Below are 5763 nucleotides of genomic sequence, written 5' to 3'. Positions count from 1 at the left end.
CAATGTTTTGATAGGCAGCTGGGGCATGTTAAAAATGCACCACTATGGCCTGGTTTGGCCACACCAACAAACCATGTGAAAGGGGTCATAAGCCTCGTACACATGATCGGATTTTTGGCAGGGTATTGTGCGATGACAGGCTGTTTGCCTAAAATCCGACCGTTAGTACGCTCCATCAGACAATTTTTGGCCAACTTTCCACCAACAAATGTTGGATGGCAGGCTACTAAATTTTCAGCGGACAACAGTCTGTTGTCAGATTTTCCTATCATGTGTACACAAGTCCGTCACACAAAAGTTGAGTGTACAAACACGCATGCTCAGAATTAATGCTCACCAAACATGACATTAGCAGAAGGTGCCCAAAGGATGTTGCTCAAGAGTTGAAATTCCTCTTGGTGCGTCACTACGTTCGTGTTTGTTGGCCGACAATTGTGTACCGTTTGTATGCAAGACAAGTTCCTGGCACACGCCCTTCGGAGGAAAAGTCCCCCCCCCCCCCCCCTTTAACACAGTCAGTAAATTCCTCTATAACTTGCCTTAGTTCACCTTTATCAAAAAACTGCTAATACAGAGAAGGGCTGTCTTTAGATAAAAACAAACTGTGCAGCCTTGACAAAGGTTGAATAATGCCCTTGCTATAGGTGTAGGCTGTTTACATACAATGTACGTCATGAAGCCTGACTGGAAAATTCCTAGGATATTGCTAACAGGCATCTAGCTGTTATGCCGCGTACACACGACTGGACTTTCCAGCAGAAAAGGTCCGACAGAATCATTTCATCGGATATTCCGATCGTGTGTGGGCTTCATCTGACTTTTTTCTTCAAAAATTCTGACGCTCCTAGAAATAGAACGTATTTAAATCTTTCCAATGAATCAATTCCTATCAGGAAAACCGTTTGTCTGTATGCTGGTCCGACGGACCTTATACTACGCAAGGGCAGCTATTGGCTACTGGATATTGAACTTCCTTTTCTAGTCCCGTCGTACGTCATCGCGTTCGAAACTAACGGACTTTGGAGTGATCGTATGTAGGCAAGTCCGTTCGGTCGGAACTCTGACGGAAAGACCGTCAGAGTTTATTATGAGGGAAAGTTTGGTCGTGTGTACGCGGTATAACTGTTCACCCTCACCTTTACAGGAGTGAGCTCTCAAATGCTGAGCTCAGAGTTTCTGCATCAGGAAAGAGAAATTGCATATGAGGGGGCTTGTATCAGAGAAAGAACGTCCTTCGGTGAAGGTGAACAGTAACAGCTAGGAATCCCTTAGCAGCTGTTCTTTACAACCTTCTAGGAGTTTTACAGTCAGGCTTTATGAGGTTCATAGATGGCCTATACCTATAAGACATTATTCAACACAGTTTGTTTTTATCTACAGACGTCTCATATCTGCATAGCCCATTTTTTTGGTATAGGTCAACTTTACCAAAGCCCAACTGCCTATTTGTACCATAAATGTAAACTAGTCAGTACAAAGGCACAAGAAAAGGGTAACAGAGTTTTTCAAGGTGACACCCAATTGGCGAGCTCTGCTTTTGGTTCACGTTTTCTATTTTACATGATGGGTTCTCTTTTTTTCATGTGTGGAGAAGCTGTACATGTCTGCAGAGATATCCACATTTTAGATTTCTGCCCCTTAGCCCTCAGAAGTCATGTATTTTATTTTTCCATATAAGGCTCCTTTCTCACTGGCTTTCTGATCAGGTCCCGTCTGTCTGTTTTTCAGGCGGAACCGATTGGACCCTCCATTCACCTCTATGGAGTGGCAGATGTGAGCGGTGACATGTTTGCTGACATCCGCTGATATCCGGTCTGATCCTGTCTGCCAAATCTGGATGGATGGAGATCCTATTTTCCATCCATCTGGAGGATCAGATTGGATGAGATTGGATGAAAACAGATCTCCTGTCCGTTTTCACCCCATAGAGGAGAGCGGGACTCTGGCATGTCCATCTCAGGACAGTGAGTGGAGACGGACTTGTCATTAGGGTTGCCACTTTTTCTTTAAGCCAAACCCGAACACTTATGCTGTGTACACACGAGCAGACTTTTAGACGGACAAGGTCTGACGGTCTTTCCGATGGACTTTCGGCGGAGTTCTGGCGGACTTTCCAAATGAACGGACTTGGCCACACACAATCACACCAAAGTCCAATGGATTTGAACGTGATGACGTACGACCGGACTAGAATAAGGAAGTTCATAGCCAGTATCCAATAGCTGCCCTAGCGTCGGTTTTCATCCGTCGGACTAGCATACACACGAGCGGATTTCTCGATAGGAACTGGGTCCGGCGGAGTTCCGGCGAAAAAAATTTAAACATGTTCTATTTCTAAAGTCCGTCAGATTTTTGGACAGCAAAGATACAAATGGAGCCCACACACGATCAAATTGTCTGACGGATTCGCTCTGTCGGACCTTTGCTGTTGAAAAGTCCGGTCGTGTGTACGCAGCATTAGTAACGCAGTGCACATAGCCTGCTGCAGCAAAATGTGAGTGTGGCCAAATTTCTTTTGCTGACATCATCACCCTGCCCCGCAGTGATGCCAAACCCGCTCCCAGACAGCCGCCCGCAGCTCCTGGATAGCAACAGATTTGTGTGTGGCTATCTTGGTTACTTGGGGAGCCACAGCCCAATCCAAATAATGTGTCCGGGTTTCAGGTGGACTGAAACCTGGACACATGATTCAAAACCCAGACTGGGTGAATCCCGGACAGGTGGCAACCCTACCTGTCATCCGCCTGCTCAGCGGGGATCAGCGGATTGATCCCCCTATGAGCAAAGCGGAGTCTGTCGGGCAGAATGCCGGTGTCAAACAGCCCTAACTTTCACATTTCGCCTTTCACATATGAGTGGACCGATCGGGTCCACCTGTCAGTTTTCACATGTACCCGATTGGATCCTCCAGTCTCCTCTATGGAGCGGCAGGTGTCAAACTTGTCCGTTGACACCCTCCAACATCAGATCCTGTCCACTAAAACCAGACATATGGAGATGCATTCCCCAACCATCTGGCGGATCGGATCTAACGACAGTCGGGTGTAAACGGACAGGCGGTCCGTTGGTATCTGACTGCTCATAGAGGAGAGTGGGCTGTGTCTGTGTCTGTTCTGAGTAAGTGGATCATACACAGACCAGCCCTCTGCTCAGTGGCTCAGTGGGTATCAGCAGAGAGATTCACCGCTGAGCAGGAAGGCTGCAACAGAGCCCTCCACGTGCGGAGGGGGCCTTACAGTTTAGTCATCGTTTATACATTTCCATCGATAGTAATCACGTTAAAAATTTAACCTTCAATACACACACCCTGGAATTCATAAAGGCTGCCACAGACAGATTTTGCGAGTGTCTCTCATGCATTCTCAGGCCCCTTGCACACCTCCTCTGGACACCTATGCTCCAGGAGAGGTATAAGAAGCATTAAAAACGCACATCAAGCCGCATTTTGCAAACACATTTAAGCTCACCCAGCACTTGGGCATTCATTCATTCCATTGGTCAGAATATTAATGTATTCTGGCAATTAGAATAAATGAACGATCTAGTGCTTGATGAGTCTAGCACTAAAGCATGTTTAGCCTGGGTTCACTTATTATGCGAACACAGATATCGCACGTGATTCGCACCGCATTTCTGTGCCGATCACATGCCATGTCTCTGCAAAGCAAATTCAGCCAAACGGGTGTACGTCTGAACTCGCATTGGATTTGCACAAAAAAGGTTCAGGAACCTTTTTTTCCCTGCACTGAAATCGGATCGCATGGGTGTGAAAGATCCAATTCCTGTCTGAATTCACAGTTTGTACTGCGTTCTGCGATCTGGGGGTGTCATTAACTTTTTATTGACACCCGCAGCGGTTCGCAGAGGGCAGTGTGAACTGTCAACTAGGGAGATGCGATGCGGGAACCCACACAGGAATGGCACTGGTTCCCGCATCGCAATAGTGTGAGACGCTATAACTTTTGCACAAACCAATCAATATATGCTTATTGCGATTTGTTTTTACCAAAAACATGTAGCATTGGCCTAAATTGATGAAGCAATTTGATTTTCTATATATTTTTTATTGGGTATGTTTTATAGCAGAAAGTAAAAAATATTGTTTTTTTTTTTTCATCAAAATTGTCGATCTTTTTTTGTTTATAGCTCTATTTATGGGGAAAAAAGGACATCAATTTTATTTGGGTACATCGGCGCACGTCCGCGCAATTGTCAGTTAAAATAACCTAGTGCCTTATCGCAAACAAATGGCCTGGTCGTGAAGGGGGGTACATATTCTGGAGCTGAAGTGGTTAACTTTAGTACAGCGTTGCATGACCGCGCAAATGTCATTCAAAGTGCGACAGCGCTAAAAGCTGAAAACTGGCCTGCGCAGTAAGGGGGTGAAAGTGTCCGGTATTGAAGTGGTTAACATAGGGATTGACGCCTGAAAAGCTTTATTGAATTTCCCCTACAAAAAAAAAAAAAAAAAAAAAAAGATTTACTATGTATTTTACAAATGTAATACATGATATACATTGCTGTATTGCTGTACTTACCTTGGATTCTGCTGCGGGCTACTTTATAACTAGACTTCAAAAGTTATGTTGAAAGATTAGTTTAATAAAATAGAATGATAGGAAATAAAAAGTATGTGTAGGCACGGACGGGGTTCGAACCCGTGATCTTCGGTTTACGAGACCGACGCCTTACCACTTGGCCACCGCGCCTGCGTCTAGTTTGGAAGTATACGCTCCTTACCTTTCCTGAACATGTGATCACTGCTTTCAATGTACCGCATTTGTTCGTATTTATTTAGATATTCATCTTTGTTCCCTGTGCAGTCATAACACGGAGCGCCATGTAGCATAACTCGCAGCCGGAAACAAGTTAAACGCGCGGTTACAGAACATTATCCGTGTTCATTAACATTGATATTTAATTTGACTCTCGCTGCTCTATTTGTACGAACGTTTTATAAGCGCTCGCTCGTTTTTGCAGCCTCATTACACCCGTGACGTCACTGAGTTGGGGATGCTGTGAGCTTTCACTTTCATTTACTTCACCTCATATAACGGACGTTATTCGTTTATTTTTCATACGATGAATTATTTTCTAGGTACATGAATGCAGTGAATTGAGATGCAAAGGAAAACGTTTTATTAAAAAATATTCCACTATAGCTGCATTGCGAAATGCGAATGTTTAAAAGAGCTCCTCGTTTTCAGGCACTGTATGTTCGGATTGATGTCAGTCTGGAGATATTTTACACCTATCAACAATAACTTTATATATACTGACAGACTTTGTTTAGATTTGATGTTGGTGGCGGCAAAAATGCGTGGATGAGATGCATTTTGCCTCCCGCCAACCAACCGCTTCCCCCTTAAGCTGCAATAAGCAGTGGATAGGGATGTCTACATGCGGCCGCTGCGATTCACGCTTGCAGCAAAGTTAGGGTTTCCACCTCATCCAAACCCGAACACATATTACACAGGTTCTGTGGCTGGTTAAGGTGGTAATTTAAACTCACTTGGTGCCTTATCTGCCTTAAATTAGCCTCAGAACCTGTGTAAGAGCCCTTTCAGTGCAGGGCGTCGGCAGTAAAGCGCCGCTAGTTTTAGCGGCGCTTTACCGTCGTTTTACAGCCTCTAGTGGGGCGCTTTTAAACCCTGCTAATGGCCGAATAAAGGGTTATTTAATGGGCAGGGACGCTTTATGAGTTATGTATACACCGCTCCTAAAGCGCCTCAAAGAAGATGCTTGCAGGACTTTTTTTTTATG

The 5763-nt window shown here is 44.8% G+C and overlaps 1 non-coding gene across 1 annotated transcript; it reads right to left on the bottom strand.

The window, feature by feature from the left end:
• Positions 1 to 4637: 4637 nt before the first annotated feature.
• TRNAT-CGU (transfer RNA threonine (anticodon CGU)) lies at positions 4638 to 4709 on the bottom strand. The gene has a single exon. It is a non-coding gene; the product is annotated as a tRNA-Thr (tRNA).
• Positions 4710 to 5763: the final 1054 nt, after the last annotated feature.

Source organism: Lithobates pipiens, unplaced genomic scaffold (genome assembly GCF_037356315.1).
Source record: "Lithobates pipiens isolate NorthernLeopardFrog02 unplaced genomic scaffold, aLitPip1_a1.2 Scaffold_22, whole genome shotgun sequence".
Taxonomy (NCBI): domain Eukaryota; kingdom Metazoa; phylum Chordata; class Amphibia; order Anura; family Ranidae; genus Lithobates; species Lithobates pipiens.
This window is presented reverse-complemented; position numbering and strand designations above follow the sequence as displayed.